Source organism: Saccostrea echinata, unplaced genomic scaffold (genome assembly GCF_033153115.1).
Source record: "Saccostrea echinata isolate AGI-Se365-2 ecotype Australia unplaced genomic scaffold, CSIRO_AGI_Sech_v1 ptg000005l, whole genome shotgun sequence".
Classification (NCBI taxonomy): domain Eukaryota; kingdom Metazoa; phylum Mollusca; class Bivalvia; order Ostreida; family Ostreidae; genus Saccostrea; species Saccostrea echinata.
This window is the reverse complement of record NW_026889754.1, coordinates 7,267,501-7,294,893: the sequence shown is the minus strand read 5'-3', so window position 1 is coordinate 7,294,893 and position 27,393 is coordinate 7,267,501. Positions and strand designations below refer to the sequence as shown.

The following is a 27,393-nucleotide window of genomic DNA, read 5'->3' as shown; positions in this document are numbered from 1 at the left end:
TCTCATTCGAAGGACCGATCTCCACGTCCCAAAGTGGGATTCGAACCCGCGACGTAAGGATCAACTCTTTACTTCGCGACTCAAGAGCAGACGTTCTAACCACTGCGTCACGCGGGCGACCCATGTGAGTACATGTAGGGAATAAGCCTTCTTATATAACCCTTTATTCAACAGTAAACTTATTATAAAACACTGAAATTGCCCAATGTTGCCACTTTTTCCGTTGTTTATATTTTTTTTTCATATTTATTTCAGTTATGTTTAAGACGGCGTTTGTTTACAACGTCCGCCATTTTGTTTTTCCACGAATACTTTTAAGGCAGTGCTGTAAGTCAAATTTCATACTATTGTCAGAACTTTTTCTCGCAATGATGAAATATCTATTTAAAAAATATATTGATGATCATCAAAGTCTTTTTTATTTTTTTATCAGTTTGATCATTTGTTTTACATTGCCTGATGAAGAATTACCAGCAACTTCTCTGTACTAAGCCTTCAATCTTTAATCCTCACTGAAAGATAAGTAAAGGATAAACCTCAAATGTACTGTGCTTAAACAAATGTACATTGCATGTTGAAGATTATGTAGCGTTTTGAGATCCTCCGTTAGTGGAATTACTCGCAATCTTTTTCTTTTTGGGCTGTATACAGCGTCGATTCGACAATTCGACTCGGATTCCTCTTGCTTCTTGAATGCTTTCACACAGAACGTGCTGCAAACTCTCGCATTCAGTTAATGGCTAAACTTCCTCTTTTCTATAATGCTGGAACATTCCTTAGCAGAGGTCTGTGTCAAGATCAGGATTGGCTGAACCGACCGAAGAAATTCTACCAAAGATAATACAGGAGATGGAGGGGTAGATACACAGACTTCCTCTTTTCCCTGATGTTCTCCTTCCTGATTTGTAGGACATTCCTCCTGGGAGGTCTTCCTTCAGTTCAAGATAGGCTGGTTTTCCTTTATAAACACAACTGAGGGTAGAGAAGGGGATGGTAGTGCAGATGTACAGAGTTCTTTATCTCCATGACGCCCCTCTATTTAAGGGCTGGTGCGTTTCCCCTTTGACGTTTGTATCCAGCTCAAGATTGGGAAAAATCTACCGAGATTGTGTAGGAAATGGAAGGGCAGATGTACAGAGTTCCATATTTCCATGGTGTCTTCCCTCCTGAATAGTAGATCGTTCCTTCCTGAATGTCAGAATATTATTACATATTGTCTTAAGTAATGGTACAATGAAGAAAACATATGTTTGTCGAATATATAAGGGTACTGTAAGAGGAGCGCTCCATTTCTGAAAAGTAACACACCAAAGGGCCCTTAAGACATGGAGCGCTACGAGTGTGTTGACCCGCTTAAGATCCACTGTTGAGAATACTTGTAACTATCTAGTTAAGTTCTGTCAAGAAAGAGCTACACATGTGGAACAGGCTAAGAGGACGTCACTTCCTCTGACTACAAGGTCTGGCTGAGGATCAGCTATCACAGACTGAGGAGATTGCTTAGCCACCTTCCGAGCTTCTCCTGGGGTAGTTCCTGAACAGACTCAGTAAGTGGAAGTATAATCTTTTCCTTATGTTCCTGTACAGACTCGGGAAGTGGCGGTGTCGTCCTCTCCTGAGATAGTTCCTGTAGAGTCAGGAAGTGGCAGTGTCGTCTTCTCCTGAGGTAGTTCCTGTACAGACTCCGGAAGTGGCAGTGTCATTTTCTCCTGCGGTAGTTCCTGTACAGACTCGGGAAGTGGCAGTGTTGTGTTCTCCTGATGTAGTTCCTGTACAGACTCCGGAAGTGGCGGTGTCATTTTCTCCTGAGGTAGTTCCTATACAGACTCACGAAGTTACAGTCTCATCTTCTCCTGAAGTAGTTCTTGTTCAGATTCAGGATGTGGCAGTCCCATCTTCTCAGACTGTTTAGTCTGCTCAGACTGTTGAGTCTACTCATTAGTCTGCTGTTGAGTCTGCTCAGACTGTTGAGTCTGCTCGGACTGCTGGTACATCTCCGACCCTTGCTGTGTGTTTCATATGAAACTATACACAAGTGTCTTACTTACTTCTCTTACTACACCAGTAATGGAGACTCGTTGTTCGTCCTCCTTTAACAGAGTCTCGGATGGGGATATCAAATGAGGGTTGGTAAATTCTCGTATCTCTGCCTCCCATTTCTTTTTCCGGACCATTTTATCGTTTTCTGGATGGTGTTTAAACTGCAATAAATCAAGTTTATTTAATATAATACAGAGAGCCATCCTAAATAAAGCCAAAGAAAAATTTCCTCAGCCTGTGGCAGGTAGGTTTCTTATTTTTTCGGTGAGCAAAAGATAATTCAGTTTTATCAAAAAATGATTATACATATGAATCTGAGCTTTCTTTTACTCTTGGATTATTTAATACTCAAGAAAATTAAGAGAGTACTCTTTATAAGCTTATAGATAACATTTTGATACAAAAAGAATTATAGCTTCTTCTAAATATGTATGAAAAGGAGAATAAATATTTTAAGCTCACCTGAGCCGAAGGCTCAAGTGAGCTTTTCTGGCTCCGGGGCCATAAAACTTAGATGAGCTCACCTTTGATCTCGGTCTCACTTTTACAAAAGAACTATACAGAGGAAAAGTGAGACCGAGATCAAAAGTGAGCTTGTTTAAGTTTTATGGCCCCGGAGCCTGATCACATTTTGTTCGGTGTCCGTCTGTTGTAAACTTTTTATTTTTTCGACTTCTTCTCAAGAACCACTGGGCCAATTTATACCAAACATGCCACAAAGTATCCTATTGTGAAGGGGATTCAAGTTTGTTCAAATGAAGGGCCTCATCCTCTTGCAAGGGGAGATAATTACAAATTAGTGAACAATTAATGGCATATTTTAAAAATCTTCTCAAGAACCACTGGGCCAGGAAAGACGAATCTCATGTGGAATCATCCTAAGGTAGTGTAGATTAAAATTTATTTAAATTATGAACCCCAGGGGTAGGTTGAGGCCACAATGGACGATCAAAGTTTTACATAGGAAAAATCCTTAAAAATCTTCTTGTCAAGAACAACGTCATAATTGTTCATATTTATATGAGAATCCTCAGGTACTGAAGATTCAAATCATGGCCCCCGGGGTTGGGCGGGGCCACAATAGGTAATCAAAGTTTTACATAAATGGGAAAATTTTTAAAAATCTTCTTCACAATGGATGAGCAAAGTTTTACAAAGAAAAATATATAGGAACAATCTTCAAAAATATTTTTTAGAACAGCAAAACAATCATTGGTTATATTAATATGGAAATATCTACAGGTAGTGTAGATTCAAATTTGTTCAAATCATGAACCCTGGGGGTAGGGTGGGGCCCCAATGAGGGATCAAAGTTATACATTGAAATGTAGAGAGAAAAAAATCTCGAAAAATCTTCATCTGAAGAACCACTAGGCCTTGGGTAGTGTAGATCCGGGGGGGGGGGCTTAATAGGTATTCCAAGGGGGAAATCTGATGAAAAACAGGATGGCCAAAGTTACTCAGGTGGGCGTTTTGGCCCATGTGCCTCTTGTTTAAATTGATACAGTTTTAAAAATTGGTACCACTTTTCTGAAAATTCATTCTACTTAATCCTGATTAGGGTTCCACAAGCTATTCCAACACGTCTGTTATAAAGCAACTGCTTACAACAGATTTTCTATATTTTCTTTGGTACTGCTTATTGGTAATGATTTATAATAAAGTTTTTTAACTGGATGTGTGTTTTGTAGGGTCTGTCAGTAAGAGCAATTAAAAAGAGGAGGCTCAGTGAAAAGAGAAACAGACTAGTGTACAGGTACTCACTATAGTTCCTCTCTTCAGCTGGTGGTTGAAGTTCGTTGCAAAAATGGCATCCGAAGGAACTTGGAATATTTCCCCCCTCTTCTTGGGGAAGTTGCCCTCTGTTGAAACTGTCAGCGCCCTCCCTGACTTCATGTTGAAAACTGGAGTTCAGAACTCTGACCTTGTGTGCGTAACATATTGCCGAGTTTCTACCTCCTCGAGAACTATACAGAAGTCATACTGAGATTTCTAAAAACAAAAAACAAAAAAAAAGACAAACAAGGTATGTCACCAATGTTAGCGGTTTCTGTGTTCCTGGCTGTTCAGTTCTATTTTCATGAGTCATTTCTTGAGTCTAAAAAAATATTTATTTAGTTTTTTGGGACCAAATATTTCAAATTTAAATATCTTGTTTAAGACAAGCTATTTTGAGCTCACCTGAACCAATGGCTCAAGTGAGCTTTTTTGATCAAAATTTGTTGTCTTTTTGGTTGTCATCATTGGTGTCATTGTCAAACTTTTCACATTTTCAACTTCTTATCCAAAACCAAAAACATATGGAAGACTCTCTTTAACTCTTTACAACTTACTGAACTGTGACGCAACATGTAATTATTGTTCACGTCATAAAAATATGACGTTACCTTTTCCCCGCAAGCACTTTATAGCGAGGTAAAAGTTTCTCTAAAGTTTAGCGTAAATAATTATGAGGTAATATTTTAAAAAGATTATAAATTTTCTTATTTAATGAGATTTTAGCAAGTATAAATTAGAAGTGAATTGGCATTAAATTAAAGATTAAATTTACTTTTCAAAGTGCGTGAAAAATGCGTGATTGCGGGGAAACGGTATATGCGTGATTTGCGTTAGAAATAGGAAATGGTATATGCGTTAAAATGCGTGACTGCGGGAAAGAGGGTTAACCAATTTTAGCTCAACTTGGCAAAGAGTATTATTGAGTAAAGGATATTTAAGTTTTTTAAAAATAAAGAGCCATATTATCATCTAAGGGAAGATAATTAAGAAATTAGTAAAGATTAGATGTGATCGTTTCTAAATCTTTAACAAGTTGAATCTCATGTGAAAGCTTCCTGACTAGATTTAAATTCGTTCAAATTTTGACCCTTGTTTAGGGTTGGACCATTGGATGAAGTTCAACAGTGGTAACGAATCCCACTGCGAGACGTGGAGACTGCTCCTTTGGATGAGACCGTATAAACCGAGGTCCCGTGTCGCAGTAGGTGCTGGCACGAAAAAGATCCCTCACTGCTCAATGGCCGTAAGTGCTGAGTATGGGTAAAGAATTTGCAGCTCTCCACCGACAAGTTGTGGCATCTCCAGTGAAGTGAAATATTCTGGAGAGGGACATTAGACAACAAACATTTACATATAGAAAAAAATTCTCAAGGACAGCAAAGCCATGATCAGCCATATTTACAAGGAAGCATTGTCAGGTAGAGTAGATTTAAGTTTGTTTAAGTCATGATTCCGTGGAATGGTGTGGGACACAAAGAGCAATTAAAGTTTTTAATAGAAATATATCGGAAAATCTTAAATTTTTTTAATTTTAAACTATCTCTACCTTTGTTAAAAGAAAGTGTCATCCGTTTTCAAGTGTTTAATCAAGATAAAGGTACACTATTGATGCAGTGGTAAAATGTGCATGATGCTGGGTTTCTATAATGATTTACATGTCACTCAATTTACTCAACATGATTCATTGAATTAATTTGACTCAATGATAGCTTTCGTGATTAAAAAACCCTCTATGCACTATAAGAAAATATTTGGATGTGGAAATAACTTTGTGAAAGGATGTAAATACCAAGGATATCTGTGTGTTGTTTTCAACATCATAGGCGTCGGAAGCAAAGGGGGGAAGTGTCAAAAGTCGAAAATCTCGGGGGGGGGGGGGGGGTGTCTCTGTAGCTGCTTGCCTTTGTATCTTTACAAACAAGGGGGGCTAAGATTTAAGGAGAGATTATTCCAACTGGATAAATAAACATATGATAGAATTAGTGTAAAGAGGGTGAATCATGCATCATAGAGACATGCAAAATGTTTAAGAGTATTGAAAATACAATAGGACATTAAACTATATGCAAATTATTTATGTGATGATTAAGTTAGGAAACTGAGAGTAAACATGTATATACATGTGTATAAAAATGAAAAAAAAAATGCAAATATTATACACTCAACGAATGTTTCTTTATATAAAAAAAAAAGATTGATGATGGTTACAATGATTAGTCATTACCATACAAGTATGGTATCATAATTAATACGGATCCTCATGTATGATGTTACAAAAAACGGCCATACAATTGGGTATTCTACAATTGTAGACTAAAATCAAATTGGAGAGATTTAAAAAAGAAATTGCAAGTACATGTGAAACATATTGCCACAATGCAGTAAGTCAAGCAAGGTTGTAAATAACAAAATAGCACAAGTATTCATTTAAATTCTAATAAAAAGTGTACATTTTCCATTTTAGTATATTGGAACAATGCATGTCTAGTTGGAATCATAAACAATATAAACTTTTTATTCAATCCTTTAAATGCTTGAAAACAGGATCTAAGCCATGATTTTGTTATTTAAGTAAAGGTGTAAAAATGAACTTAATTTTGACACCTGAACAATGTTACAGGGAGGTTAAAAATTTTATGGTTTTCTTTTTAAGGATTTTGCATTGTAAATGTCCATGAGTACAGATTTTTAGAAGCAATGCATTATCAAAATATTAGGAAAAATTGAAGTAGCTATGAATTTTATAGTTTTGGCAAAAGCTCAGCGATTATTTTTTTTATTTGTTAGTAAGAAGTGTAAGAGGTTTGATGGATATATCATGACTAGTTTCTCTAAGACCGAGTTTTATACAATTACAATAAATAATACAGTCGAAGGTTATTGGAAAGGTCAATGACTCAGGTACCATAACCCAAATATAAAAAAACAGTCTTGTGGAGTGGTTTTACTTCTGAATCGATAGGTAGGTAGTATTCATCTTAATCTTCATGATCATTGTTTACCTCCACCCTGAAATAACTTTCTGATGTATTAGAAAATTCTTGTTGATGGTGACGAAAAGCTGAACCATTTAATATATGTATGTGTTTTGCATTTCACAGAATTGAGAATAACTTCATGTACTTACAAGTCTGGGATTTGATTAGATGAAGTAATGGCCATCAGTGTTTTTCCAGGACAGAATTTCAGATTTGGAAAAATTCTTCGCATAAGGGTGTCACTTATGTTGAATATGTTGTTTCCTACATGTACCATGATGGACATATTGTCACTAAAAATAGAAAAAAAGTGACTCTGATTAATGGGATTTTTTGCGTTATTTCTAATCTATTGTTATGCACTAATCTTCTGGACTATTAAAAAGGTAAAAATACTCTTTGGATTACACATTAAAAATTGTGGTTATATAATGAAGATTCTTTTGTACAATGAACCTATCAAATGAATTTATGTTTAGAAAGATAAAATTTTAATACGTGAATAAGTAAGGAATTCCTATATCCATGAAAATAAAATATGAAGTATTGAGGCGTAAAGAAAACAGAAATTTACTTATCTTCCGCACAGAAGACAAACTGGTAATTTAAAAAAAAAAAAAAAAATTCTTAGTATAAATTGTAGATAGATAAGAAAGTTTGTATAAAATGTAAAATTAATAGCATCTTTAACTGAAATGACAGAGATGAAATAAATGAAAGTATGTAGACATACTCATCAAAACATGCTGCCTCTATCTCGCCTTGTAAACTATCAAAGTCTTCCTTCAACTGGTAAAATTTTTTATAAGAGATGGGAGAAATACTTCAATTGAATGCGAGGCCAAAAAAAATGTGTGTTTCCGGTTACCCGAACTACCCAATTTCTTTCTTTTTTTTCAGCCAAATTCCCGACCCTACAATTTTTTTTTCTGGAAAATTACAAGTTTTGCATGACCGTCTCTTTCTCTTACGAAATCCTAATGGCGGCGCATTTGTTGACTGCAAGAAGTCTGTGTTCGTTGCTGTTTCGTGTCGTTAATATAATCATAAAATTATCCTATTCAAATTAATTATAGAGAAAAATGTAACGAATTGTCTCCTGTAAAGCCGTTTTCACAGTAACAAGCCTGAAAATGTCAGTAAGAATCAACATGGGATTGTATTAAATTAGTGATGCAACATACATCTAGTATCTAATAAATGATGGCCGATGTTTTGAAATTAAGTATTAAGTTATTTTCATGCCATTTAAGACACATAAATGCTATACTGGAAAGAAATACAGATATCACACTATTGTCAAAGAGCTTACTGTTTATACATGTATCATGGACGTAAATAGATATGGGTCGGACTAATATCAGTAAACAGAAAAAATGTCATTAAATCATTCTATTAATAACTTGACCCATATGGGTGTATTATGCAACAAAGTGAAGTGATTCAATAACATATGCCCAGTAAGGGAAATATGTTATTCATTTGTTACCGATCAAAAATATTTAAGAAAACAAGTACGTTTCAGAAGGAAAATGTCTGCCCAATTTTTTTTGGGTAATAAAATCTAAAAAAAACGTTGAACCATAATTACGGTTTGCTGCATATTGATTTTTTCTTTAGGTAGTTTGAATGAAAATTTAATTACAAAATTCAAATTCATATTGATAAATAATTTCTGATTTTTTTTAATGTTTTAAAATGGGGGGAAGTAAAAGTAGTTAATCATAGCTGTATCAAGCCACCCTTTATTTTTAAAACTTCTCCCTAATTTGCTTTGAGGGAGGGATGAAGAGTCCCTGAATTTTAGGCCTAGGTTAGACCTTGATTAAACCTAGTTATTTTTCATCCATCATGCTCAAGTTCATAATGTTCAATAGGTATTTAATCTTCAATCCTCACCCCAATACGGTTAAAAAAAGAGACAACCTACCTACCTACCCTATTTGAAAATTCCATGTAATAGGAAACACACAATTTTTTTTTTGGCCTGAACTATGTTTTGTAAAAATTTGTTAAAAAATAAAATATTTCTTTTTCCAATTTCTGTTGTTAAAAATTTGAATTAAGTACAAAAAATTAAGGAAAGGGATATGATAAATGAATAGTGAATGATTAATCAATAAAAATAATTAATGTATCAGTGCGAGTTTAGTAATATTTTGATCAATACTTGAACTGCTGTTGATGATGATGAATTTAACGAGCAGCGCCCCCCCCCCCCCCCATCATAATCTACTTTGACTGCTGTGACTGTAAGATGTGTTCCCTCTTCAAAAGGACTTATAGAACTTGACTTAGAGACCATTTTTTTCCCCAGAACTTGATATCTATCTCTCCTGAGGCATCATTTAGAGTTACAATCTTTCTGCATGATTGTGTCGTTTCAATGAGTCTTGTTGACTGTATACAGGAGGAAAACATTTGTGATAAATACTTATCCTCACGTAAAATAATGAAACAATTCCTAAATAAAACTTTGATCATACACTGTGTCCTCCCTATCCTATTTCCAGTTCCCCGATTCGAACAAACTTAAGTTTTGACTAACACTTTCCGGTGGAGAGCTACAAATTTTGACCTATACCCGGCACTTAAAGTGAGCAGTGAGGGATCTTATTCGTGCCAACACCTACTGCGACACGGGACCTCGGTTTATACGGTCTCATCCGAAGGACCGGTCTCCACGTCCCACAGTGGGATTCGAACCCGCGACGTAAGGATCAACTCCTTACTTCGCGACTGTAGAGCAGACGCTCTAACCACTGCGCCACGCGGGCGACGACTGGTCAAAGTAAAAGAAGACCAAAGTCCACCAAGAATCATCTTGTCCCATTTCATGGACTTCCTATTTTTGCAACTTATAACTGAACACTACTCATAGCAAGCCAATTCAAAGAATTGTGATCCCCCGCTTTCGGTGTCTTAGTGGATGGGATGTCATTATTTATGGCGTATTGTGTCAAATATAAACGCCCCATTATATGTCATTCACAAGCAATTACCAAAATTGAAATTTTTGAAAATTAGGCCAAACATGAAATTCAAGGTCCAGGCTTAAAATCATAGCACGCTCGGAAATACCCGGTATCTTCTCACAGGTAATGCACACGTCAAATATGAAAGCCCTATCTCTTGCCAATCAAAAGTTGTAAGAAAAGATTACATTTTAGAAAAGTAGATCAATCGTCACGGTCACGGGGTCAGACGAATGAGATTTAATATCCTCTCGCTTTCGTGAAAGCAGGGGGAAAAGTCACCGTAACACAGGTATATAAACCCTTCGATTTCGTTATACCCGATTGCACACTTGACACTCCTGACCGATCTAGATTTTGTGCGTTTATCCGTCGTTTTTTTGTGTGCATTTTCTGATTATGAATAATGCATTGACATTGATGTTGCTCGGAAAATAATTTCACCGACCGAGTAACACGGCAATGTAAGATGTACGTGTATACTTGACAGACCTCTGCAGCGAAATTATGAGGTCTGCGGCTTACATGGGGCTGTAGCAGATAGCAGCGATGAACGAGAAATATGGTGCACAATGCCTTTTACGAGTAATATTCAGCTCTAAGGCTTGTGCTTGGGATTGCATTTAGGTTTTCATTTCTAATGAAGCTCCAGGGAATATTTTCAGAAATATTTCTGTTATGTCTTTCTGATCACTTTTATTTAGAGATATTGCATCATCCTCATAATGTCACTGCAAATACTTTGAGCCTCCGAATTGATTTTTATACCCCCACTCCGAGGGGGTATACTGTTTTACCCTTGTGTGTCTGTCTAGCTGTCTGTGTGTCTGTCCGTAACAAATTCTGGTCGCAGTTTTCTCGGCAACTACTCATCGCAGATGATTGAAATTTCGCACACTCTGGTTTAGGCATGTCATATGGTGGGATTCATTTTCGTTCAAATCCGATGTCAACTTCCTGTTTCTCTGTGCGTCTGTCTGTACCAAATTTTTGTCGCAGTTTTCCCAGCAACTACTCATCGCAGATGATTGAAATTGTAGCACACTATTTGTTAAGGCATGCCATATGGTGGGGTTCATTTTTTTTCAAATCCTATATCAAACTTCCTGTTTATCCGTGCGTTTGTCCGTACCAAATTTTTGTCGCAGTTTTCCCAGCAAATACTCAACGAAGATGATTGAAATTTTAGCATACTTATTGTTTAGACATGCTGTATGTTGGAATTCATTTTCTGTTTGAATTTGATGTCAACATGAGAGTTTATATTCACATCAGAGCGGGGGTATTACTAGTGAGCATTCGATCACAGACTTCCTGTTTTTTTGTGACGTGTTCGACATGCATCTGTAGTGCTTTGTTCACAGATTGCACGCCTCAGTTTTGTTACTGAGGTGTTCAGATATTCTTAGAAATTCCATGAACATTGATTATTTGTTCATATCATTGTACAGGGCAATTTTAGTATTGAGGGCAAGCTCTTTCCCATACGTCGATTATAAACTTTGATGGCTATGCGGGTTTATATATTGTTGAAATGATAGCCTACCCTTGTATGCTATCATATCTTCATGAACATTTTTTTTCCCGGTATAGAAAATATTCCGTGAATGCTGTCTGGGATTGATCTGACATTGCACAATTTAACCTGAGCTGCTGTTTTACCGGGGGGGATAACTTACCTTTCATGGCGCAAATTAAAGTCCTGTTTTTCATAACATGTCGTGTGATTGGAAAACCCATCACTTGATGAAAAACCCTCTGTAACAGACAGACGCTACCGCAGACCGTCGTAACTTATCCTATAATTAGGAGTTTAATTCTGTCTACATGGTAAGGTATTTTAATTAAACTATTTTATTGTCCGTAATTTATGAATTAAATATTTGCTATAAATTTCAATTAAATATGTAAATGAACAGTGCGTAAGCTTTTCATATCTATAGTAGATCACCATGTCAGTGATATCAATAATGATATCGATTATTCATTAATAAAATAAATTGGACAGTGTCTGGTTGTTCCGGAGTTTCTTATTCAACATCTACTGTTACTTTAAAAAAGTTACACCCTTGACAATGGCGCCCACCGTTGTGACTGTGGCGCAAATTATAATACATTATAGTAACATATAGTAAATGAAATACATGTATATGGAGATAACGAACCGTACTCAAGCTCAAAAGACCATTAAACAATACAAAATAAAAATCCTGTGACAAATGTTCATATTAATTAATATTACAGAAAAACTTAATTTTTTATTGAGGATTTGCAGAAAACAGCAAATATTAGAAATTTGATGAAAATATATACATTTCATGATAAGACAATTTGTGCAGTGTTTACATTAAAACACTGTTTAGAGAGAACAAAAGAAAATTTGAAATCTTCAAAACTTTTATTTTCTTTTAAAACATTCCAACAATAAAGTAGGAGTTCAATAGCAAGATGGCTAAAAAAAAGTGTTGGAGCTTTCTGGTATAGATTTTATTTTTATTTCAGCACATTCTTTCATAGGAGAATCATGTTCAAAAGCTTCCTGTCCGGAGTCACCTAAAGGACTTATCATCGACAGCAAACTGGTATTCGGCTTCCACATTCCACCGGTTCAGAATCAAAATCCGTTTTCTTCAGCTGTGTTATTTCGAGGTACTGCAATGATGGACTTTGGAGTTAATGAGGATTTGATTTTTCACTGCATGAAAATTTCTATTTACTATACTTGCTGACTAGTCAGTTTTCTAGTTAACATAGCAATTCACTACTGTGTGATTCGTTTAATTAAAATTTATTTTAATATTTCGTAAAATACTAGAGATTACTGAATCAGAATGCTAATTATTATATATAACATCCCCCCCCCCCCCGGCAATACATGTATCTACAGTCTTGAATCTGTGCAGATCATGGTCTCATTTATAGTTGGGTTTGTCATATCATATGGCACTTACACATCTCAAGTCTCTTGTAACATTTCAAAAACTTGGCACATCCATTTTATTTATACTCTACAAGAAAGGCCGCCAGGTATCCTTTCTCCTCTGGTAAGGTTCTGCTTTCAACTTCCCCGTTATTCCTCAGGTAATTCAAAATAACTCCAAAGTGCTAGGGATCGCGGTCAACAAAATACAATTGTGTTTTTCTAGATGATTTCAAGCGTATTAATTTTGAAAGTTCAGATGGAATTTCGTTCATATAAATGCCTCTCAACTTGTCCACCCCCCGTCCCCCTACATCTGAATTACATCCTTTTGCATTTTTGGAAAATAGTCCATTTATAACGGCGATTTCGTAACGATAATTCCAAAAAAAATCTTGAAACAGTCTGAAACTTGTCAACGCGACTCTGGCCACCCAACACGTGCCTAATGGTGACTTACAGACAACCATTAGGCCATCATTAGAGACCTATAAGCCACCATTAAGCCAAGCTTGAAGGAAGTTTTGAAAGAATTTCAAATTTTTTTTTTAATTTAGTAACTATGGCAACACCGTTTGTCCAAATAAAAACCAATACGTATCTTTATGCAAACATTTCAATCCTTTCCCCATCACGCAGGATGCTCATTCCCAAAAGGATTCGGGCACGTCTGTAATCTCCATCCTTTAGTTTTTCCAAATTGTATGAGAACATTTTTCCACCACCATTTCCCTCAAACAGAGCTATAGACGAGATTGACAATTTTTTTTCATTGCCAAACTGAAATAAAAGACATACAGTTAAGGAGTGCAATGTCATCCTGAGATATTCTTGTCATGAGCAAAGTCTTTCTCTAGAATCTTAATAACATCTCTGGGTGTACAGCTGGGCAGCTCCTTAACTGACGTTCTATAACATAACAACAACATCAGAGTCTGTGCGGTCCGTGTATCCAACCACGCTCCAACATACATGTAACAGTGTCTAAATGCCATATGGCTGATTGCCCTTTCCTGTTAGGGTTCTTCTCGGGACAGTTGTATCCAATCGGGAGTCCAACTTCACATGACTGAAGAGATGCTTAGCTCCTATAAGTATGACAAGCACATTACTGTCTTTCGTTCTGGTATATGTGAGCGATCTGCAGGAATAAAGTATCTTGTATATGCACAATCTATTGTTAAAAGTCTGAAGATTTGAATCCTTTAACTCTCAAGTTCTGGATTCGTGAACTGTTAATGATAGTCTGCTGTACAACTCTAGCAATATTCCTTTTATCTCCCCAATCTCATTTTTAGGTCACCTGAGTCACTCAGGTGACCTATTGCTATCTGTTTTCGTCCGTCGTCGTCCGTCAGTCGTAAACTTTTGAACATTTTCAGCTTCTTCTCTTGAACCACTGAAGAAATTTCAACCAATTTTGGCTTATAGCATCAATGGGTGAAGGGGTACAAAAATTCTGAATTTCATGGTCCCTGCCCCCCTGGGGCCTGTGAGGTGGGGCTAAAACAGTCAAATTAGGGCTATCTTAAACAAATCTTCTTCTTTACTCCTGGACATCAAGCAGTCAAATTGTTGGCATGATTGTAATAAGCATTGAGCTTACGCTTGAATTGTGAAATTCATGGCCCCAGGGTCAGGGGTTCCGGTGTTAGGGCGGGGCTATATAGATCATATAGTGAAAGTGCATTATTTCTTTGAAAATCTTCTTCGTTACTCCTGGGTATTATTGAAACAAATTGAATACATAGTTATGATAAGCAAGGATGACTCTACAAAAATTGTGAAATTCATGGCCCCAGGGTCCGGGGTTCTGGTGTTAGGGTGCGGCTATATAGATCATATTTTGAAAGCGCATTATTTCTTTGGAAATCATCTTCTCTACTCCTGGGTATTATTGAAACAAATTAAATATATAGATATGATAAGCAAGAGTGACTCTTCCAAAATTTTAAAATTCATAGCCCCAGAGTCAGGGGTTCTGGTGCTAAGGCGGGGCTCTATTTATTACATAGTGAAAATGCATTAATTCTTAAAAAATCTTCTTCTCTGCTCCTGGGTTTTATTTAAAAAAAACTAAGTACATTGTTATGATAAGCAAGGATGCCTCTTCCAAAATTGTGAAATTCATGGCCCCAGGGAGAGGTGTTTTGGTGCTAGGGCGGGGCTATATAGATCCTATAGTGAAGGTGAATTATTTCTTTGAAAATCTTCTCTGCCCCTGGGTATTATTTAAACTAACTTAGTACATTGTTATGATAAGCAAGGATGCCTCTTCCAAAATTGTGAATTTCATGGCCCCTGGGTCAAGGTTTCTGGTGGAAAGGGGGGGGGGGGCGGGGGGGATTGATTATATAGTGAAAAAGCAAAATTTCTTTGAAAATATTCTTTTCTGCTTCTGGTTAAAATCCAAAGAAGCTAAGTGTATAGTTATGATGAGCAAGAGTGCTTCTTCCAGAGAAGTAAATTGCATGACTACTTGGTCAGATGTGCTTGTGTAAGGGTGGGGCTCTTGATAATACAGTGAAAATGTATTAATTCTATTAAATAATCCTGTCTGCTCCTTAGTATTAAGCAGATAAACAAAGTGATTACTTATGATGAGCATACTTCTGGTCCCAGGGTCAGAGGCTCTGGTGTTTCTCGGTGTGTAAGGGGGGGGGGGGGCTCTAATGATAATATAGTGAATCTGTGGTAAAAAAAAATGCATTATTTCGTTGAAAATCTTCTCTGCTCCTGGGCATATCGGAGGCAGAGTAAAAGTTTTATTTAGGAAGGGTATTTTAACCAGATTTTTGAACATCTGGACCATTTGGTCAAGTGTTCTGGTCCTGGCCAGGGATCTATTCATTTGTATTCTACTGAGAGGAGCTATTTCCCTTTGCCATTTACTTCTGGCAATTAATCACTGTAATTAATGTACTTGAACGGTTCATAGAATAAGAGAATTATACAAGAATTTTTATTGTATAATTCAAAAAGCACTTTCATAGTATTAATGATCAGGTAGACTTGTAAGTAATACATAAAATGAGACAAGAATAACTTGTCTTATTAAATGTTCATTAAAGACCAAGAGAGGCCAATGTAAGAGATTTCAACAAGGAATTAAAATAGTACAGAAGCACCAATAGTTTTTTAATATACTGTATGGTGATAGTGATAAATGGGGAACAAATTAGAACCTAATTTATGAACTGTTAATGAATCCTAGACTATTTATTTTGTTGATCCTGATCACCCTATTTTTCTTGCTTTGGGCAACAAAGCTTCACCTTTCAGTTCATTTTATACTCTATAGATCCTCTAAATTGTTGTATTATACTCAGGTGACCGTTAAGGCCCTTGGGCCTCTTGTTCTCCAAACGTCTTTGATGGCCTACGTTTAGGCCATGCTTTACCAAAATTAGAAGCAGTTAGTTATTCTTTTCGTAAAGAATATATTATAATAGAAAATTGCCATTCCGTTCTCCCTAATATACTCTGCTCATCAAGTTTAGAGATACCTGAAAACAATGTTTGCTTTGTTAAAAAATGAAATCGATTGAATCGCAACATTACCTTTGATTGGTAAGCTGTGTTCTCACACGTATGTAAGAATATCCAAATACCTGAGTTCTTCCACAAATCTGAATAAAAAATGCCGAGGCAACAGATAATTAAATTCTCTAATATTTATATGTACTGTAAATGAATAAAAATTCAAATAGTTGAGTATTCTAGAGTTTCCTAAATTTTCAACTTGACAAAGTAAGGAAAAGACCGATAAAACATTTACTGAATGAGAGCACAAATAGTACAACACTTCATCAATAATGAGATGTTTGTCACTTATTGATTCCTTTGCTGTGCCCTGTTGCAATTGTCGGACAATCCGATTTATTTCAGAATCTTTAGATTGTTCTTCAGCTACATTTACTTCGGTGTTTTCACTTAATTTGATTTGAGGTTTAAAAGGAATGTCAGGCTCATCTATGTCATAACGGACATAATCTTTAGGATTTATCGCGTTTGAATTGATGTAATTGATTTCTAAAGAGTTCTCATGCACGTCTGGATCATTTTGTTCATTTTTAATTTCATTTTCAGATGGACTTAACACGTTTGTTTGTGGCGTTCTAGATAGTAAGTCTGCGCAAGTATTTTCAGTTCCCGGAATATATTCTATTTGGCAATTGTATCCGGCGATACCTAAAGCCCATAACTAGATTTTCTTGTTTTTCATTGGAGCTTCTAACAAGTATTTTAATGGTTTGTGATCAGTTCGAATGACAAATTTAGCATTATGCAAGTAGTGATCAAATTTTTGTAGTGCAAAGTGAATTGCAAATGCTTCTTTTTCTACTGAAGACCATCGAGTTTGTGTGTCACTTAATTTGTGTGAAAGATAACAAATAGGTTTTTCATTTCTAATACCCAATATTTTCACTTCATTTTCCTGTTCGTTTTCATCTACTGGTTGGGCTAAACACGCGCCTATTGCTGTGTCAGAAGCATCAGTGTGAGAATATACTCTTTATTTGGATCGGGTATTGATAAAAGTGGCACTTTAGTTAGACTCTCTTTTAAGAAATCGAAAGCTTGTTGGCAATCGTCATTCCATTTGAATCTTGCATATTTTTTTGTTAATGATACCAAGGGTTCTGCAATCTTTGAAAAATTCGGTATGAATCGACGGTAATAACTACACATACCGATAAAACTGTGTATTTCTTTTACAGTGCTCGGTGAAGGTAAAGTGCGAATCGCAGCTACTTTATTTGGATCAGGTCTTTTCTGGTTCCCCTTCTATACCTATAATGATCAACCTCTATTGGTTCTCCCGTGTAATTTACCGGGACAGAGTAATGTCGACCAGTTCTCAGCTGAAATCTTTGTTGCAAGTTAAATTCAGCTCGGGCAGAATTAATTGCATCTTGCATATTAGCAGGATTATCTCTCATGACCTTCAGTTTTAATCTGTCCGAGTATAAGCCATCGACAAAGAACCCAGCAAGTTGGTTTTCGTGTTTCTCATGTCCTGTGTACCTTGATATGCTTCTTCTGCTATAGAGAGCAACCGTTCAGCAAAGATCTGAACATTTTCGGATTTGTCTTGCTTAACTTGCCTTAGCAGCATAAAAGCATACTGTGAGTCTGTTATCTCCGCAAATCTCATGGGGAGTTCTGCTTTCAGGGTGTCCCATTCCACCCGCTGATTTGTTTTAAAATATCTTTGAATAAAATCACTTACCGCCCCTGTACTAGTTTTGAAAGCTATCATCTTTACATTTTCAGTAGGAATCCCCTACAAAAAAGCATGTTTTTCAATCGCTTTAATCCATCTCTTAAATAATTTAGGATCCCCATCAAAAGGTGTAATTTGGTTTGTACCTTAATTTTGATTTAAACTGTCCATCTTTATTGAAAGTCCTTTTACAGCAGTTATAAATTCTTGCTCAGACATTTTTACAAGAGATTATGGCAGAGATAATAAATACTTACAGAACGGAGTAGAAGTTGCAGTTTTCAAAGCCACGTTCGAATACAAATCCTGGTCACGGCACCAAATGAACGTCTATAACACAACGACTTGGATACGGTTATATATATATATATATATATATATATATATATATATATATATATATATATATATATATATATATATATCAAGTCACAGTTGTACAATAGACGTCATGTAGATAAACAGTTAAAACAAATTGTCAGCACAGCTTCCAAGTAAGAGTTCTTAGTACAAATCACCAGTACTGTTTACAATCACTAGTACAGTCAATTCCAATAGAAGCCTTACTAGTACAGGGGAGGCAGAAAGTTCTTAAGTTCGTATAGTGGTTAGTTTCTGTGTGTCTCTCATCTCAATTTCTTAATCTGTCCTCCGCCCGTCCAGTCTCAGAATATATATTAATATTTCCAATCGTCACATCATTGCATTATTATTGGAAAGTTTCTAAATTATTCCGTACATTTATGAAATTGCTTCGTTCGATTTACTTTCAGAATTAATCAAGTGTTCAATTACAATATTGAATGTGGTCAATTGATGTTATCAAGTCATTTCCCAATACATTTAATTATTAGATACCAATAATGGGATGCTGACCACATAAATATTTAGATACATCTAATTATAAGATACCAATAATGGGATGCTGACCACATAAATATTTAGATAATGGTCTTTCGTTCAATTATGAAATTTCATCAATGTCAAGCTGACATGTCACGCTGACCCATAATATTTCACATTAATATTTACATCAATATTGAACTACATTTAAGACACAATTTGTATATAGAAAAGAATGTATGAGAACCTAAATGGCTCTCAAGGACATATAAGTATTATTATGCCTTATACACATTCGTCCTTATTAATCAAATACACGAAACACAATATAGATTAAAAGTTAATATATAGTTTGTTTATATATGAGGTAAGTTCCAATTTTGTTACAAAAGCTTTTTTTTTTATTAAGATACTCTTATCAATTTCACACCATCCGATACATCGAAAATAAATACAACACCTTTTCTTCTTTTTCTTTCGAGATATACTTAGCTTGTAAGTTAAGAAAAAATAAAAGTGATAATTCTACGTCGAATATATGGTGAAATTCTTGAAAAATTTATCAACATTCTCCATATTGTCACGTACCTGTACATGTTTCGATCGCCATAAAAACAGTAATGATCGATTTCACTGCAGTATTTGGAATATACAAGGGGCGGGGCTTACTGACGGCAAGATTAAAGCGGGGTCCGCTTCACGCATGAGTGCGTTAAGCGAACCTGGAAAGCGAACGCCGGGTTCGCTCTAGCGGACCCCGAGCGAACCCGAAGTGCACTCAGAGCGGTCCGAAATTTTCTGAAAGCGGAACCGCAGCGAACCCGGGGTGCGCTTTGGGTTCGCTCTGGTGTTAGGTTGTGTCCGGTCGGTACTGTACTTGATATAGCCGTAACTTTTAAAGTTTTTGATGAAATGCTTTGAAACTTATTATATAAGCATATATTAGTAGAGTAGACAAGATGACATGGTCAAATCAGCATGAACTCGATCACGCGCATGCTCGTGTGCTTCGCTCTGATTGGCTGAAACAAAAGTCTTTCTTGTTTTTTTTGACAAAATACTTCGAAATTTAAAACAAAGTTATACATTAGTAAGTTGTAAAATATAACATATAAGAACTATTATGAAAACACGCGCATGCACGAGTGCTGCAATCTGATTGGCTTAAACTTTAAATGGTTATACCTTTCTTGGTTCTCGACAAAACAGGATGAAATTTAGAATACAAATAGGTATAATGGATTCCAACATTATCCTACTATCAAAATTGAATGCAAGAACATGCATGCACGTGCGCGCAATGCGTTAAATATCCAATGTAATTGATATAGCCGTAACTTTTAAACTTTTTTGATGAAATGCTTCGAAACTAAATAAATAGAAATATAATAAGTGTAGACAAGATGATATGGTCATGCATATGCATGCACGTGCGCGCGCGTGCAATGCTGAAATGGCCTATATATTTGATATAACCTTCAGTGTTGTACTTTTTTATAAAATGCTTCGATGCTCAGAATATAGAAATATGTTTATCTATTAGACAAGATGATATGGTCAACATGCACATGCACGCACGTACATGCGCGTGCAAAGCGTAAAATGACCAATATACTAGATATAGCCGTTACTTTTGTACTTTTTGATGTTATTCTTTCATACTCAGTTTTATAAAATATATTAATAGTGTAGAAAAGATGAGATGGTCATCCTGCACATGTATGCACGTGCGCCCGCGTGTAATGCGTAAAACGACATATATACTTGATTGCCTTATTTAATGAAGCTCTCAGGAAATGACACCAAAAGGGAGTTGGGGAGCGTTTGAGGAACATCTGTAACGGTCCCCGTTACAATTATAACTAGTTTATGGTATGCTTATAGAGTTCTTGAAACTTAAACCTTTATTAAATAGGAATTAGCTCATTACTACTGGTGATGTTTTTACACCGAGTTCACGTTTAAGACCTTTGCATTATAGAAAGCTGTTGGTGGCGTTGATTCACCATAGCTTTACAGCAGCAAAGGTATTGGTGATAAGGAATTGTTGGTGGCGTCGATTCACCACAATTTATCCACCGAAGTTATTCACCCAAAGCCTCACCAGTAGTTTACTTTAAATAATTAGGGCAACAAATAGTTTCATGCGTGTTTGAATTTATTGTTTTTATTTCATTGTTTGATCAACAATCCCACATTATGTTTATATTTTAAAAAACTTCATAGTTGTCTAAGTATTCTGGATTTATTTTCTCGTGAATTCGTCAACTGAGGAGGTTACGCTACATATTACGCTTTTAGCTCGTTAAATATTCGAACCCAAACTTTGTTGACGTTTCGAGGGAGACGACATTTCAAAATATCAACATTATAAGCTCCACAAAGGGAAGTATTCCCGGGAGAAAGGTTCCTTTGGGGGATTTCATCAGAAAAAATGGGGCTTGGAGTTTTTGGGGTGTTTCACTCTAAAAATGCCACGTCTATACGGGGGAAATGCCCGAAACTAATTAGCATCGCGATGCTAATAACAGGAGTTTATAAAGAGAGACGAGACAGATTAAACTTATTAAACTTATTAGCATCGCGATGCTAATAAAAGGAGTATTATACACAGTGAGAATTTTACAAATAAACATATGATGAAGAAAGATTTTCTGTTTGTCTTGTCATGGATTGTATATTCTTAAAAACATGCATATACTAGTAGTAGAGCATCAGGATTTTCGACTCGTTAAATTCCATGTTTTCTGTAAAAAGTATAGTGTACGAGACTTCTCTACAGTGCCATGCTACTAACAAAGGTCTTTTCTTCCTAACCTGTTCTGGAATACATTTAAATCCGTGCAGAAATCAAATACTAGAAAAAAACGACCATTGTTCTTAAACAGAATAAACAAGAAGTCTGTGAGCCAATGCTCACTAGTAATACCCCTGCTTTGATGTGAATATACTGATGTGAATGTACACAAGTTCAGTTATGGACAGATGCACGGCTAAACAGAAAGTTGACATCGGATTCATACAAAAATAAATCCCACCATATGGCATGCTTTAACAAAGAGCTTGCTAAAATTTCAAGCATCTGCAATCAGTAGTTGCTGAGAAAACTGCGACCAAAATTTCTCTTATGTATGGTACGGACAGACGCACGGATAAACAGGAAGTTGACATCGGATTCGTACAAAAATGAATCCCACCAATGGCATGCCTAAACAAAGAATGTACTAAAATTTCAAGCATCTGCAATCAGTAGTTGCTGAGAAAACTGCGACCAAAATTTGTTATGTATGGCACGGACAGACGCACGGATAAACAGGAAGTTGACATCGGATTCGTACAAAAATGAATCCCACCATATGGCATGCCTAAACAAAGAATGTGCTAAAATTTCAAGCATCTGCAATCAGTAGTTGCTGAGAAAAGTGAGAAAACTGCGACCAAAATTTGTTATGTATGGTACGGACAGACGCACGGATAAACAGGAAGTTGACATCGGATTCGTATAAAAATAAATCCCACCATATGGTATACCTAAACAAAGAATGTGCTAAAATTTCAAGCATCTGCAATCAGTAGTTGCTGAGACAACTGCGACCAAAATTTGTTATGTATGGTACGGACAGACGCACAGATAAACAGGAAGTTGATATCAGATTCGTACAAAAATGAATCCCACCATATGGCATACCTCAACAAAGTGTGTGCTAAAATTTCAAGCATCTGCGATGAGTAGTTCCTGAGAAAACTGTGACGAAAAATTTGTTACGGACAGACAGACAGACACACAAGGGTAAAACAGTATACCCCCCTCTCCTTTGGAGCGGGGGTATAATGAGTACTACAGAAAACTATAAAAGTACATATTTCCTCTATTGTGTAATAATTTGTTAATTTTATTAACTTCAAAAACACTTCCCCTGTTAGTAAGTACACTTGTTCCGTTTCTAAACAACAGCGATCTCTGCAAAAGACACCTCCCTTTCCATATGAAGAAAATTAATGCAAATTTGCATTTCAGGAATGGATTTAATACCTACCCAAGTTATACGGGTATAACCTGGGTTGGGGCAGTTTACGCATTATAAACCGCAAAGCGGATTAATTGATATGTTCCTTAAAGACAAATAAAGCTACCATTATTAGGACAATCAGTCCCCTTTTTCAAAATGTTTTCTCATATTTGTAACGGAATGGAGTACATCTTTCAAATTCACACTTCTCATCAATACATTTATTTAGAAATTAACCTCGGACAGAGAAAAGAATTTGTACAATAATTAGTGAGTAAATGAAACATTCCAGAAATTAATAGCACAACCCCCTGTCGCCCGCGTGGCGCAGTGGTTAGATCGTTCGCTCTAGAGTCGCGGCGTAAGGAGTTGATCCTTACGTCGCGAGTTCGAATCCCACTGTGGGACGTGGAGACCGGTCCTTCGGATGAGACCGTATAAACCGAGGTCCCGTGTCGCAGTAGGTGCTGGCACGAAAAAGATCCCTCACTGCTCAATGGCCCTGAATGCCGAGTATAGGTCAAAATTTGTAGCTCTCCACCGGCAAGTGGTGGCGTCTCCATATGAGTGAAAAATTCTCGAGAGGGACGTTAAACAATAAACAAACAAACAAAAACACAACCCCCTTTTTTTATCTTAAATTCTTTAACGGAATAAAGTGCATATTTTGAATTTAAACCATTTGTCATAAATAAATTTATTCCGTTATAAATTTTCCTTGGAGAGAAAAAAAATTTTTGCATTGTTATATTCCAGCAATTATTAGGAAAAACACACACCCTCCTTTCACTTTTTTTCCTTAAAATTTATTTATAACGGAAAAAAGTACATCTTTTGAATTCATACCATTTATCATCAATACTTTTTTTCCGTGTATAAAATTTATGTAAGAGAAAAAAATTTATACAATAATCACGGAATAAATGTTACATTATATCAAATATTAGCACAATCAGCCCCCCCCCCCCAAATAGTTTATAACGGAATAAAGTAAATTTTTTTTTTTCAATCAATACATTTATTCTGTTATAAATTTAGATCAGAGAAAAACAAATTATTCATAATTTAGTATTATATTCCGTCATTTACCACAATTACACACACCCCTTTTCATGTTTTCCCACCAATTTATGTATAACGTAATAAATTCTTCCCATTTTTCAATTAATACATTTATTCCGTTATAATTCACCTCGGAGATAAATTAAAAGTATAATTTTTACTTCATTACGAAATTGTATTTTGTAGGAATTATTAGGACATTCAACCCCCTTTTTTTTCTTAATTGTTGCAATTCTCGTATCTTTCACAAAGAAACACCATACACTGTTTCTTTACCATCTTCCTTTTTAATTCTTTTTAACTTTTTGTCTCACATTATAAGTTCAATTTGAAAATAATAATCTGTTTCCTGTCCGACATTCAATGCAACCCCCTTTCTGATTTTAATGAAGTTTAGAGCATTTAAAAGAAATGATGTTTTTTTCAGCGCATGCAACTTCCTTAAAATAATATTAAGTAAATGAAACAAAGACAATTTATTAATTTTTTTTTTTCATAAGTTTAATACCAATGCATCAATAAAATAATAAAAGCTTACACAGCAATACAAAAACACACACACTAAAACCAACAATACGCTCTTCACAAAATAAAATGGTGTCTAGAAACAGCGCAATTCATGGGAAATGGATGTCGATTTAAGACATCGTAAGACCAGCAACGGATTGGCCATTGTCCACTAGACAATTCTTTTGGACTCCAAGTTTGAAGCACTTTCAGAGAATTATTATTAGTGACAATGTCGATAGTGTTGGAAATCTTTCCAGTCCACAGTGTAACAATGTAAATGTGATGGGACTTTTTAACCATACACAGAGACGTAAGCGTAGTCATGGGTATCGGTCTTATAATAAACCTTTAATACACGATGTCTCTTTTGATTCATTACTACCTTACGTAAATCAACAGTTATGTCTACATCATATTCGCACCAAACTTTACTCTGTTCCTTTGAAACTTTTAAAAAGTCTTCTTGAAAAGGTCAAGGCAAGTCCATTTTTTGATTCCTCGACACCAGAATATAGGCTTGGATCTGTGATTATGGATATCGCAAATTATAGGCTTTTTAAACCCCCACGTTTTACTGAGGAAAATGCAGCTAAATCAATCCGTTTTTTCCTTAAACTTCAATATGCCAACAAAGGAATTGACGCGGTTAATATAAGTAATATTCTTAATCACAAAAGGGTCCAGTCTTGTATTCCACCATATTTCAAGTTAAAGACTACACCTTGTATTTCCTACAAATATACATCGACTATTGCTTCCAAACATTTTAATTACAAGAAAACTTTACAGGGCCTGGATATCGAATATCTGAAACATAATCCTCCATCGTGTTCATGTTCTTCTTCACCCTATAACTAGAGTCCTGCTGGACACGTTATTACAGGTGACGCAAATGTAGTTAATAATGGGTACCTTAGGTCACTAATTTTAAAAGGTCCTAAATATAGGGAACCCCGATCTTTTAATTGGCGTCGGAATTTCATAAATATTATAGATTCTGTAGAGGACTACGCCAGGCGTTGGCCAGACATGAAAAAGAAGACTTTTACACTTTGTCAGAATGGATTAAATGTATCAGATGTATGTTAAAATCGCGCAAAAAAATTGAGGGGCAATATGAGAACCATCTATCCTTCTGTATTCAATAATCCAGAAGTGAAAAAAGAATTAGATAGATTACATGATCAGTACGTACTGGTCCCTGCTGACAAAGCAGGTACCAACATTGTCTTTGTTTGTAAGGCTCATTATATTAAATGTATTTTAGAGGAACTTGAATTTAATTCTACAAGTGGTAATCTGACTTATAGTTCCCTTTCTAAGGAAGAAATTCTTCAAAATCATATGTCAGTTTTGAATATTTTTAATTTTCCAAACAACCAAAATGAATTTTGAATTACCATATTTATATTGGATTCCGAAATTTCATAAAAATCCTTACAAACAAAGATACATAGCAGGTTCCAGTAAATATTCAACCAAGCCTCTTTCTTTACTCCTCACTAAGATATTAACAGTAGTGAAGGAGAAACTTCAAGAGTACTGCCACAAATCTTAAAAAAAATTAGCACATGGAGGAGAGCAGGAATGGGCTGGTTCCTATTTGTGTCTGATTCCAAAGTGTCATGAAGCTCAGCGGTAATGAACAGTACAGTTTGTGGACGGAATCTGTATCTCTGGTAAACTTCTTCTTCTTCCAAATCTTCTAAAGGATTTCCACGGTCCCTAAACACTCTTGGATATGGCAACAACCCTCGACGTCTACGATTTCTTCTGATTCTTCTATGCACAGCGGCCATTTTGAGAAGTTGAGAACAGACTTAAGTAACCTTTTTTGTGTTCTCAAATATTTGAGAATTAAAACTGATTCTGAGAATTTTTTTGTTACTCAACTTTTTTATGGCGGCGGTTGAGTCTGAGAATTGAGGAATTGAGAAAATTCTCAGACTTGAGAACATTCTCAGACTTAAGTATGTTTTATGACGGCGGACCCAGATATTTACACAGCGCTCTCTCTCTCTCTCTTAATCTTTTGATAAATGATCAACAAAACAGAAAAATTGAATCTTAAACAAATTAATTTGACTAGATACATAAACAAAAGTATACACAACCTCCCTGGTTGGCTGGTACTGTTGCCAGGGCCCATTTTGTTAAAAACGGACAGAGATTCGACATTTTGTCTTTTTAAGTGTTATTTATAAATAGTTTTTATTAATAGAATTAAAACGTGATAAATGTGAATGTATTTTTTTTTTTTAATATACGTTTTGATTTACCTCGAATATCGGCAGTCGAAAGCAAGTATTGCAGAGTCGTACTAAGCATCTATTCCGGTAACTAGCAAACCCTTTCAATGCGTGGAGAATTCGATTTTAGCGAGTCTGGAATCGTTTTTATACGCCCGTCTTCAGACGGGACGTATTACGGGGTTCATGTCCGTCCGTCCGTCTGTTAGCTTTTCTCGTGTCCGGCTCTTAAATTTAATACTTTTAGGCCTAGGATTATCAAACTTTGTCAGCTGATACTTCTTGGGTGTCAGACTCTGTGGTATCTTTTATCTCAAGCTCACCAGAATATATCGTATCGACATAACGTCAAGTTCAGATATTGGATAAATAGCACTTCGGGCGTATTTGTAGACACGAGTTAATAAAATCAACTACTTAAAACATACAAGTTTTCTTGGCATGTTTATTTTCTACCGACATACTTTGGCAGTCGTATTTAGCGCGTTCGCATTTAACAAAAAAAAGACAACACAGTGTCTGTCACGTCTCTATTCGTAGGACATAGTGTCACTCTTGTCACGCTGTCAGCACCATAATGGCGGCCGACGACAACGCCGCAGTGACAAAGAGCGATAACTCTGTAAAACTTGTAAAAATGAATGGTGTATAGGCCATGAGGCTTATCCCTAACGAAGTGAAGTAAACTGCTCGAACACGGGTTTAAATACCCTAGCAAGGTCCAAAATAAAAACAAATGACTATCAAAGATCCTAAAGCTAAGTTAACCAATCAGAACACAGCTATCAAAAGTACTACGG

General features: G+C 35.9%; 1 pseudogene; it reads right to left on the bottom strand.

The window, feature by feature from the left end:
- Window positions 1-6,797: 6,797 nt before the first annotated feature.
- Window positions 6,798-26,143, bottom strand: LOC133179586 (uncharacterized; annotated as a pseudogene).
- Between the last annotated feature and the right edge of the window lie 1,250 nt (window positions 26,144-27,393).